Genomic DNA, 13,133 nt, shown 5'->3' with positions numbered 1-13,133 from the left:
AATTAAGAAATAAAATATCAATTCAACACCTCGCTCTCCTCCATCCCCCACCCATCATATAAAACAAAATAACTACTCCCTGTTCACAGATGATCAACATAAACTTTTATTTTGATATAAAGTGTGTCTCAACAACCTTTGAATAATAGTAAAGTCTTGAGACTTGGTTTTCTTGGCGGAAAAAACAAACAATCAGTTTGACTTGCCAACTCGATCGATTCACAATTCAAATTGTGTTTTTTTTTCCCCAGGCTTGGCCTCCATGAGATATGGCGCAGGTATGAGAGGATCAGCAGCTGGAGTGCTCTCTAGTCGATGGAACCTGGAAACCAAGTGCTTTCTAGTCTATTATGCTCTATTATGCTCTTCCTTGCCTTTGGCATTCCTGCTGGAGTCAGTGACAAAGGCAGAAGTGACAGACAGTAGACAGAGTAGATATACCATATGTACTGCAGTCACTGACCGAGCCATTGAATGACAAGCACTTGACTACTGAGAAACCTAAATCGCAGGGGTGATAGTGAAAAAAAATCCTGAGCCTGAACTTTTCCCCCTGCTCTAACGGCGACGACAAGATACTGCATAGTGACGTAACGTAGGCCTATTTTGACACAATATTCAAACATTTAATAGCCTGTGTATGACCATTATTCAAGCCTGATAGTAGAAGAAAACCCTGAACCTGTAACACTTTCTGAGATAAGAATAACCTAATGGCTAATTATTATCAATGTTTTTATTTCTGCAAACTCTGTCAAGCCTGAAATCAGGCATGGAGCCTGAATACTATCAGCCCTGTAAATCGTGTTTTGAAATGCTGTAGTGCCTTTCAGTGGGTCAACTGAACCACTCACTGGCACGTTTTTGTAGCCATTCAGTGACATTAAAAACCACTGTTCAACTTTGTTTTCATCTGCATGACCAATCATGTCTCTCAGACCAAGTAAATCGGGGCGCCAAATTTGTAGTTTAAGCCTGCGCTCTTGTTTTACCGTTGAAACATTCACTGTGATCACACATTCTCTGAAGAATGACAAAGTACCTCAGAAAGACCTTCTCCCATTCAACAACACTGCCACTGGTTGTTATGGCAACACCTCTTGCTGCAGCTGCAATGCACAGTAGCAGTACCAGCAGCACCAGAGCAGAGACTTTTAAGATCTCTCCCCATTCCTGTAAATCACACCTCCATCTCCTCCCCATCACTGCAAACCGGCACATTTCCATCACTGTAAACCTCCACCTTTCCATCACTGCACAGTAAACCTACAAAATCTCCCCGTTCATTTGCAGTTCCATCACTCCATCCCTGTAACCCCCCAAGGCAACTCCTCTTTCCTGTGAAGCTCCACCATCTCCACATTCCTTTACAACTCCATTTCCATATTCCTACATTTATATTTCTACTTCATTTCTGCACTACATATAAACCTCCATACATGTAAACCTCCTGTACCCCCCAAACCCCCAACTCCTCTAAACCTACACCACCTCTCCATTTCAAACCAATCCATTTCCACTGATGGCAAAGTGTTGATGACCAAGCCTTTACCTGTCACTTACTCTGTAGTGTCTGTCTGTGGTGTTGTTTATTTTTCTTTTACACAGTGAGTCGGATTCGTTGATCCCATCTGCACTGAAAAGCTACGGTCCCATTTCCCCACTCCTATAGACCTCGGTGCATCTCCCCCATCCCTGTAAGCATCCACCTCCTCATGCCTATAAACTAGCCTCACCGCACCACCCCTGTAAGCATCCACCTCCTCGTGCCTATAAACTAGCCTCACCGCACCACCCCTGCTTCACTGGGACTCTGCTGCACTGGTTAAGGGTGCAAAACCAGACAGGAGAGCGATAGAGAGAACTAAAAACCAGTGAGGGGGACAGGAGAGGTGACACGAGAGCAGAGAAGATAAATGAAGTAGGCATGTTGGAAGAGAACAACTGCATGTCATTACTGTATACACCATGCACAGGCCGGCGTCAAGGGAACATCATGTACCGGCTACTGCAGCTGAGCCATGTTTGAACTCATGTGTATGGCCATAGGACACGTTGCTATATTGCAGCGTTAGGTTGCAACACAGCATACTGTACTGTACTGTACTTATTGTGCAGGCCTTCTACTGAGGCAGCTGTGGCCGAGTGGTAACAACCTCAGCAAGTGGACAGAGGAGAAGACCATGAAGAGAGACAGAGGGAGGGAGAGAGAGAGAGAGAGAGAGAGAGAGAGAGAGAGAGAGAGAGAGAGAGAGAGAGAGAGAGAGAGAGAGAGAGAGAGAGAGAGAGGGCCAAGAGACAGAGAGTGAGAGGGTAGAGAGGGATATAAAGATGAGATAGGAGAGAAAGGCAAACTAAAGAAAGCAAAAGAGAGGGGGAGGAGAGAGGAGAGAAAGCAGACATGAGAGGAGAGGAGAGAAGAGAGACGAGAGAGGATAGAGGAGAGAGGAAGAAGAGAGAGAGAGGAGAGGGGGATGCTGGGCCACAGATCAATGGCTGTGCTCCTTAATGGCGGGCGGCAGCAGCCGTACGCTGGGATGAGGCTGCACTCCCTGACTGCTCTAGTTAGCACCACAGCAGGACATGATGCGGAGCAGGAGCAGACGCAGGGGACAGGAGAGGAGAGGAGTTACAGGAGACAGCTCTCTCTCTCTCTCTCTCTCTCTCTCTCTCTCTCTCTCTCTCTCTCTCTCTTTCTCTCACACACACACACACACACACACACACACACACACACACACACACACACACACACACTGACACACACACACATGCACACACCACAGCCAGACAGAAGGCCACTCACTGCCCTGAGGGGACAGAGATGCAGAGAGAGAGGTGGAGAGAGAGAAAAGGGGGGAGAGATGAAGAGAGAAGGAGGCCAAGGAGGGAGAAGGAGTGAATGAGAGGGAGAGTGAAAGAAACAGAGAATGTGGAATCAGAGAAAGAGGGAGAGAGAAAGAAGAGCAGAAGGAGATGGACAAGGCAGAGGAAGAAAGGAATCACCGGAGCATCTTCAGATGTGGAAAATAACTTGTTTTATTGGGCAAGCGCCAAGACTAACGTTTCGACGTTCACACGTCTTCTTCAGAGTCAATCATGGACATGGCAGAGTGAGAGAAGGAGGAGAGAAGGAGGAGGGAAAAGATGGCAGGAGGAGAGGGAGAAAGACTGAGCTGGTGGATGGATGTATGGAGACAGAGAGAGAAAAGAGAGAAGAGAATGTAGGGCTAGAAAGACTGGGTTCCCCCCTCCATGTCAGACACAAAATTCCATGACTTTTCCATGACTTTCCCTGACCATAAAATGCAATTTCCATGATATTCCAGGAATTCCATGACCAGTGGGAACACTAGAGAGAGAGAGAGAGAGAGAGAGAGAGAGAGAGAGAGAGAGAGAGAGAGAGAGAGAGAGAGAGAGAGCGAGAGAGAGAGAGAGAGAGAGAGAGAGAGAGAGAGAGAGAGAGAGAGAGAGTAAAGGGGATGGTGAGATGGTATTGGAGGTGGCCCAGTGATGGCCATGGTCCTGCTGGCCTGCGGGGCTGTCCCACTTTACTCAGGCCACACCACACACGGGCCACAGCAGATCTAGTACAGCTGCCAGGGGGCCAATGCATTAGGAAAAGCATATGCACACGTACGTACACACGCACGCACACACGCACAGTCGCACACACACACCACAAACATCCTATAGCGTATGTGTATGTGCACACACAAAGGCGCATGAACAATTGCATGCACACAAGCATATTTGTGCACACACTAGCGTAAACACATGCACATACATTACAAGTACAGATACACATATACAGTAAACACACCCACAGGAAGTGTAGTAGGCAGAGTAAGTGGAGTAAGGTGGGGGGGTGGGGGGTGAACTCCTTTCGACCCCTTGGCAGGCCGGTGACAACACTGGCTGAGTGGAGGGCTAAGAATGACGAGTGACATGAGCCTGGTGACTGGAGGAGGGCTGCAGCTTACACATATGTCAGCATATGTGAACACACACACACACACACACACACATGCATGCCTGTCTGCACTGCACACACACCCACAGACACACACAGGTGCGAAACAGGTGTGACAATAGAAACAAACGTGAAGATTTTCACAAAATAATACAAAAGAGTAAGAGTAATTTACATTCAGTGCTTGTGTGATAAAAGAAAAAGCAAGAGTTTGAAGTGAACTTTCACCCCGATGCACACACAGACTGACACAGACACAGACACAGACACCACACACAACACACACAACCTACACAACCTACACACACACACACACACACACACACACACACACACACACACACGCACTCACACACACACACACACACACACACACACACACACACACACACACACACACACACACACACACACACACACACACACACACTGCAGATGACAAGGGCCAAGTGTTCCACAGGTTATTTCACCCTCCTGCTCGCTGTAGTCAGCAATGTAACAGGCCTGCCTGGCTTGCATGCATGTGTGAGCGCGTGGGGTCTGGTGCTTTTTAAAGCGTGGGTGTAAATCTAGTGCCGTGCTCTGGTTCACAAACCAAAGAGATGCAGCAGACGCGCACGCTCACACACACTCTCTCTTGTCTCTCTCTCTCTCTCTCTCTCTCTCTCTCTCACACACACACACACACACACACACAGACACAGACACACACACACACACACACACAGACAGACAGACAGACAGACAGACACACACACACACACACACACACACACACACACACACACACACACACACAGGGAGACACATGCCATTGCACCCAGCAGGGAGAAATCTTACAAAAATAAACTCAACATGCCAGCTATAATAATCTTGACTCCAGCACCATTCAATAGCAGCCGCAGCAGTGAGGGTTTCGAGAGCACTGACTACACAGCAGTACTGTCTCCTCTCCTCTACTGTTGCTCTACAGGTTGGAGGCAGAATGGTCTCAATGAGACTCGGCTTGCTTCTCCAGACAGAAACTGCAGTTATAGCCCTGGGACACCCAGAAAGAAAGCATCCAGAAGTACCTATTCAGTATCTGTCTATCTATCTATCTATCTATCTATCTATCTATCTATCTATCTATCTATCTATCTATCTATCTATCTATCTATCTATCTATCTATCTATCTATCTATCTATCTATCTATCTATCTATCTATCTATCTATCACACTGAAACTACTATTTGCCAGGTTGAAAAAAACACTTCTGAGCGTTGGTGTATAAACCGAAAAAATCTTTATGATTAATTCTTTACAATTTTCAAAGATTGTGCTATCATGTGAAATCACATCAATACATCAATTTAAAAGTAACACCAGATTTGACAAAGTGGCCTCAACCATTTTGAAATTCCTGTACACGACGTTAGCTAATCCAGCGTGCCTAGGAGTAACAAAGAAAAAATCTAGGGCATCCGTGAGATACCCTTTTTTAATTCTAGCACGTCATCAACAGCAGGCCCCTGCCACGGCTGAGATAATTCCCTCTGACAAAGATGATGAGAGTGGGCATGAGCAGAGCCGACACAGATGGATTAGCCTGCATGGGGAGGTGCAAAGGGCCTGGGTGGCAACTTGCCTGGCTAACACCAGATCATCTCACAAGTGGCTACCTATGCAATTTCTTGTAGGAAAGGTGTGGTTTGTCGATCGCCCATGGCCGTTTATTGGGCGTTATATATTTCATTGACATAATACAGTATGTAGCCCATCGCTAATCTTATCAGTTGTATCTATTCAAACAAATTGCAGTCATCGCCCATCCACTCCCTCCCACTCTGATTGGAGCCCAAGATCTGTTACCCTCACTGGGGTATACAATCCATGTTGTCTTTCAGATCAGAACAATTGTGCAAAGCATCATGGGATTTTCCAGGCTAGATGGCAACACAGGCCCCATGAACACCTCAAAACAATATGGCCGCCAACCACTCTTAGGCAGGAGGAGATAGCCAGCCATTGACACGTACATGTATAGCCCCATACACAGTACATCTATTCTATAGCCCCATACACAGTACATCTATAGCCCCATACACAGTACATCTATTCTATAGCCCCATACACAGTACATCTATTCTATAGCCCCATACACAGTACATCTATAGCCCCATACACAGTACATCTATAGACCCATACACAGTACATCTATAGACCCATACCCAGTACATCTATTCTATAGCCCCATACACAGTACATCTATAGACCCATACACAGTACATCTATAGACCCATACACAGTACATCTATAGACCCATACACAGTACATCTATAGACCCATACCCAGTACATCTATTCTATAGCCCCATACACAGTACATCTATTAGTATAGCCCCATACACGGCACATCTATAGCCCCATACACCATACATTTTGCAGTGTTCATTTACAACACCTGGAGAGCAGGACCAACTAGAGGAGTGTCAAACTGGACTCGGTTTGCAGTGCTGAATTGGCACTGCAAAATGTAGGGTTGTGTGGGGCTTGCTGTCATGGAAATATAATGTGCAGCTACATTCCACAGAGAAAAGAACCATGCATTTCTACACTTTATTGGTAACACCTATGAGTGATTATTTTTGCTATAAATGTAATGTAAGTTGAATTATGATAATGATAAGAACATGATATCAACTGACCATAATAATAACCTTAACCCTGGCCTTTTAGTACAGTGGTATCTATAGTTACAATAACGTAATAATGAAAACTACGTTCACAACAGCACAACAAATAAGCAATAGGTCTATATTGCACTTAAAGTGTCAATAAGGATCTGGGCAACGGTTGGGTATGTACAATGTAGTTACATAATCTTACATGTTGTTATAAGTAGATTCGTTGTAAGAGGGTCCGTTCAAATTAAGCGCCGCAAACAGTGTTAGACCGGGACACATTACTAAACGGATAGTTCAACTAAAACCAGTTGACAGCCTTGCATCGACTAAAACCTACTGATAAACAAACAAGCACATAATTTCCTCCACTGTGTGCATTATATTTCTTCTGCTTGACTGACGATCACATTCCTCACAAACCATAGCAGCCATCATTAGCCAAACTCCCCCAAAATATTTTGAGCCCCGGATGGGTTCATCGGGTGCCAAGCAAGCGCACGCTAAGAGACCCAGATGGTTTCTGATCCCACTGAAGTCAGAGCAGATCACAATGTAACAAGCCAACATGACGAGAAGCCTGGTGGGATGTGTTGATCAACATTCCTACTTGGAAAAGAAAATATGAATTGACGTGTCGTTTTTTATCTTGTGGTGGACACCCAGTCATGCCACCTCTTGATCTTCAAGTCATAGGGTGACATCAGGACCTCCAAGAGCAGAGAGCTATCCAACTCATCAACTTTTCCTCACAGTCTTTACAAAATATGAAATAGTGACATAGTTGAAATGCTATAAATGCTAATTTAATGATTATGAAAACACATTTGCATAAAGCTATAGTCCATTTCACCCGATATAAAAAGGTACAAACAAAAGTCGCAGGCTCACATCAGGACCTCCCAACAGTAGCTGGGAGGAGTCTATCCAAAATGTGTACTCTTCTTGGCAACCATTATGAAATGTTTCATTTGAAAAGGGCACATAAAATGGTAAAAAGGCTACAAATGCTAATTTGACTGAATTTCCATAAATACACACTATATACTGTATTCTATTACACCCACTGTAAAACAGAAAAAAACGTCTTATTCTTATTTAAGGTCCTGTTGTAGTTTGTGCCTTTGGTTGTTTGACAGTTTGGAATAGAAACTCTCTCTAATTAAAACAACAGAGAAACAGCTGCTTCCCAAAACGTGGCTACACTGCAGTCTATGGAGGAGGAAAATCACATTCAGCGGTGCCTTTCACCCTATTACAATCTGATGAACCACTCATACGGAAACATTATTTTTGAGGTTGGGAAAAAAAAACAAGCGACTTAGTGTGGCTTTAAAAGCATGCGTAACCTAAATCCTTTCCATAGCCGGTGTGTGTGTGTGTGTGTGTGTGTGGGAAACATTCCAGCCACATTTGGAATGCTTACTCATAAATCAATCAAAACAAATTGGGTCAAGTTTGAATGAATGAATGAATGAATGAATGAATGAATGAATGAATGAATATATGAATGAATGATAGCATCAAATACAGTATTTTGTCAGTTCTCACTGCAGTGCATTGAAAAGCGAAGTGGCCTGGTTGTGTTCATTTCCAACTAGACCTCGGCCTGAATAAAACAACAGGTTGTGTTTACCAGCACACATAACAAGGAAGAGGGTATGTATGATATTTCAGATTCAGAATGATGCTTTTGTATCTTGCTTCATTACAACAATAAAGGCACACTAAAAAATACGCCTGGCCCTTTAAATTCCCAAAGAAAGCAAGAGTCAAATCAATGTGTTTCCCAAAAAAAGCGTAGCGATTGATTGAACCTTAAACCTCTTTATTATGCTTTAATGGGCTTTGGGAGGACAGACACACTCGAGATGTGACTCAGAGACAGAGAACACACTTAATTTTTTTTCGCTGTTCTAATTCTGAATTGTTCAACACTTAGAGAGTTGATTTTAACACTGTCAAATTCAACACACCAGCTCCACACCTTTCTAAAAAAAACAAAAAAAACACACAACAATAAGTCACATGGACTTGGGGTCTAAGAGCCACAAGACCTGCAAGAAGGGGACAAAAGCACGAGACCAAACGAGACAGAGCCTACCTCCTGATTGGATTAAGATTTTAAATGTGTGACTAGGCGCCTATTTAAAAAGCTATTTCTAAGCAGACAAACAGTCTTGCAGAGGGTTCACTGTTGTGTAATTTTGGACTAGCCAAATTCATGACAAAAAATGATTTACGCAAAAGTATTACTAAATGTCAGGGAGCCTTGTGTTCATGACAGAACAAGAAGCACTTAAAACATCCATTGCAAGTCTATGTAGTGCAGAAAAAGAACAAACTTCTCTTGTACTGGCCGACAGTGCAGATAACTTTTATAATGCATTGGTATCTCAAGGATACAGAGCGTGCTGCGGTGCACTGTTAACTCTGCAATGCTTTCAACCCCAATGTCAAGTCAGTAACGGTGTCGTGACATAGTATTAACAAATACAATAAAGCAAGCATTGAACTATTTAACAGGACAGTCCGGTCTAAAACAAAAAGTAAAATCTGTGTCCTCAACTTTTTCGAAAAGGCACATGATCTTTGACAGCTGATTTAAACTCTCCAAGAGGTAGCATGTCGGAGTTCTATTTTGGAGTTCTATTTTCAAGTTCATTGTCAGTGCTGGAGTCATGCTCTCCAATTACCCTGTCCATAGAACCCAGGGATGAGAGAGGAAGAGGAGTTCATATTCTATGTTGCTATGTATAGAGGGTGGCTTCGCAAGCAGCGGAGCAGCTGTTCCTCGGAGAGTAGTGACATATTAACCTTCAACCAGATGCCCTTGCTCCAGTTCTTCCATTTAACATGAGCTGCTCCCATCTACAAATATGGGGAAACGCATACAGTACGTACACGCACACACACACCTACACATACTGTACACACGACCACAGGCAGTCATATACACATACACACAAACGCTCACACACACACGTCCCAGCACGCAAAACCACACGACACAATTTGTGCGTGCGCCACACGCGCACACACACACGTGCGCGCGCACGCGCACACACACACACACACACACACACACACACACACACACACACACACAGCAAACACGCCCCTGAATGCTCATAGCCCCCCTGCCACATACCCATAAACACACCAGCTCTTTCACACACACCCCCACCACAACGCCCAATACACTCACTTGTGCTCCAGGCAGCAGAAATAAACCCAGCACACGTATTTGCATGTGCACACCCATGCATTGCAGACAGAAGTACACAACAAACAGTAGGCTACTGCCACTGACACAACAAGCACAACACAACACACGGCTCCACAAAGTTCACAGACACCAAGGGAAGCCTCTATTTTAAGCTTATTGTTAAAGAAATTGTGATGCCCAAGACTGTTTACTCTAGGTGAAGTGATTACAATGTTGTTATGATGTCATACACACACACACTTTGTAAAACTGATTTGGGAATATGGGCATACAGAACATACAAAAGAACCAAAGAAAACAAAACATGAACCCCACACACTATACAAACAAACACACGCCGCGCGCGCGCACACACACGGCGCAAAGCAAAGCCTGTGTGATATGCGTAGTGGAAGCCTGGCTGGTAGTACTGGCTTGGCCCTTCTGAGAGATCAGATCGGACAGACATGAGCACAGCTGCCGTCACCCACACCAGCGGGGTTGGGTTACCCAGCGAAGCTTAAACCCCAAGGCCTTCCCTCGCCATAGGAACAGAACAGGACAGAACTGCTCGCATGTGTGTGGAGTCAAAACAAAGCGTGCCACCTGGCTGGCTGGCTGCTTGCTCTGCCCCTGCCTGGAATCTGCTGACCCCCAGCATTGCCTTCACCCCTGTCCCTTGCGGCTCCGTGCAATCACAAAACAATGCACACTAGCTCTACCATACCCTAGTAGTCCAATGGTCCACCATCAGGTTTTATCTGAAAACATTGTAGGAAATTAAACAAACAAAAAAATCTGAATATGAACGGTTAGTCTGATCATGGGTTTTCAAAACAAAACACCCAATAGCTTGTGTGAAATGAATCTGTAGGCTATGGTTCGGTAGTGCAACAATTCAGTATTGAAAAGCGTTCTAGAAAGCTTTTAGACCATCAGTTTTTACCAAAATAACAAGCCCAGTTACCGCAAAGTGTTCAACAACTAAAATAACTACTGGGAAACTTGCGGTTTTACGCATTCATTTCGCAACAAGCGCAGGCTACTGAAGCTAGCCAGTCAATATGTCGCAGAGCCGAAACACTGCCACCAAAACACAGATGAGTTGTTGGAAACACAGAATGGATTCTTCTCCGCCTGTTAAGTTCTCTGCGCTAGTCCCTGAACAATGCAGGGAATCATGGACACGCAACTGACTACCGATTGTGTTCTGCTGAGGAGATTTGACGGACCTATAATGAAGTTCACTATACAATCATATCAACATCGTCTTCGAATACAGACCTTAACGTACAGACATTTGGGGCTACATGAGTTAACGTCGGATAGCATGCAACAACATTTAGCTTCATTGCCCCCCGGGTTTGAGGCCAACGTAAATAGTATGTAGGTTACAGGGTTTGGATTTGAACAGGACAAAATACGAACAGGGCGACCTATACACAAAACTCAACAGAGATAGTTTCTTTAAAAACATTGTGAATAGTGATATTTTCCAGTTCACCAACTTGTAGACAACGACAACTGGAATGCCAACAACAGGACTGCGAAGAGCGCTCACCAGAAACGATATGCGCTGTTCCGACCACTATCCCCCACCTCGGAGCTTCTTCTGAGGCCGGATGCCGTCTTTCCAGCTATATAGTCGCCTCAAAAACAATGTGGATTTTGTCTTCGTGCTGCCTGTGCCTGCTGGATATTCCCCCTGAGCGTATCACACGAATGTCCGCAGACTCGGCGTCATTGATAACAGCTCAACTGTGTCTTCCTCCGCGGAGGGTGCCTCTGGACGACTTGGGGTTGATAACGAGCGAGAGTCCGCAGCAGCAGCAGCAGCAGCAGCAGGCGCCTTCGTGGTGACGCCTCAACCCTGACGTGACATCGACAGGTTTGCTACTGACTGATCAGCGTCGAGCGGGCGAATAGCGCCCCCACTGACTCAAAACCCGGGATTACTTTATTCATCCATTATCCCTTATCCAATGGGATTTCTGTTTCAAGCATCTCCAGGCAGCTTTGTAATATGAAAAAAATAATCCAGCCTAGGCCTAGTAGGCAACACAGTATTAGGATACTCACGAGCACACGGTAAAGTGAATTGATAGGCTAGGTAATGGTAGCCTTTATGATATATAATTAGGCCTAAGCAGGCACATTCCACAGCCCATGAGTTTTTTTAAATTTAGGCTACCATACCATCTCACAACAACGAACATAACAGTGTGACCCACCTGATAGGAGTGAGTGTAGAATCAGGCTACAGGATGGGAGGGGTTGGCAGTATTTCCTTGACCACCTCTTCTTCTAGAGATTTCGAAATGGACTCTATTTCATTCTGAGTGGAAGTCTATGTAGGCCTATTTGTGATTTCAAAGTTTAACTGATGTTGTTTAGGCCTACACATCACCACAGCCGAGCTCGTGCGCAAATCTGCTCTTAACGCCCAGTGACCACCTGTGATGTTCTCTTTAGCGCGTGCATCGTACTCAAGCCAATCAAGGGTGTGTATTTTCCATTCAGATTTAAACGTGGCCATTAGTGAGCTGAGACAGTGGGTGCATCTCAATATGTGTCCTTGCCTCCTCCACTTGTGCTTGTCTCCTCGTCCCGCCTCCTGGCCCCTCCTCCGTGGAGAAAACGATACATTTTCCCAGCTATCAGCCTCGCCACAACAACTTTTGAGGGACTGTTTTTCATTCACCATCCCAATTGCAAATGAGAAAAAGACTTTACAATTGAGCTTTTGCAAGGTATTGAAATATAATGCTGTTGTCAGTGATGTCATCATGACGAGAAGCAAGTGGAGGACGCAAGTGGAGGAGGCAAGGCTATATATTGGGATGAACCCAGGCTATCCTCGGTTCAATCACACATGGATAGTTCAGCTGGCTGAACTCGTGGTGAAGTTCTGCCTCAGTTGTTCATTGAAAACGAGTGCTCATACTAGGATATGAGACAAGCTGGTACATGCCCAGCCACTATACACCAACAAAAATGGAAAATAATAGCATGTCCCCTGGCAAACTTGTGAGTCAAGTGAAAACAGAAAATAAATAATTAAATTAAATTAAATTAAATTAAATTAAATTAAATTAAATTAAATTATGATGATAATTAATATTATTATTATATAGTCAGAAGAAGCATGAACATGATGTCAGAAATTATGTTTGGGGTTATCTGGATTTACATAATCTAATTTTGGCCTATTGGCATGGGAAAAACGTACCCATGCACCACACACACCCTCCTATATGATTCCCATTCCAAGTCGAAGCTCAGGTGGGGG

The 13,133-nt window shown here is 44.6% G+C and overlaps 1 protein-coding gene across 1 annotated transcript in view; it reads right to left on the bottom strand.

Moving 5' to 3' along the window:
- The window catches only part of LOC134447196 (cyclin-dependent kinase 17-like), a 49,927-nt gene extending 38,223 nt beyond the window's left edge, over nt 1-11,704 (bottom strand). Inside the window, exon 1 of the mRNA XM_063196552.1 lies at nt 11,406-11,704. The gene's annotated coding sequence lies outside the window, so the exon portion shown is untranslated. The remainder of the gene's footprint in view (nt 1-11,405) is intronic.
- Between the last annotated feature and the right edge of the window lie 1,429 nt (nt 11,705-13,133).

This window comes from Engraulis encrasicolus, chromosome 4, assembly GCF_034702125.1.
Source record: "Engraulis encrasicolus isolate BLACKSEA-1 chromosome 4, IST_EnEncr_1.0, whole genome shotgun sequence".
Lineage (NCBI taxonomy): Eukaryota > Metazoa > Chordata > Actinopteri > Clupeiformes > Engraulidae > Engraulis > Engraulis encrasicolus.
This window is presented reverse-complemented; position numbering and strand designations above follow the sequence as displayed.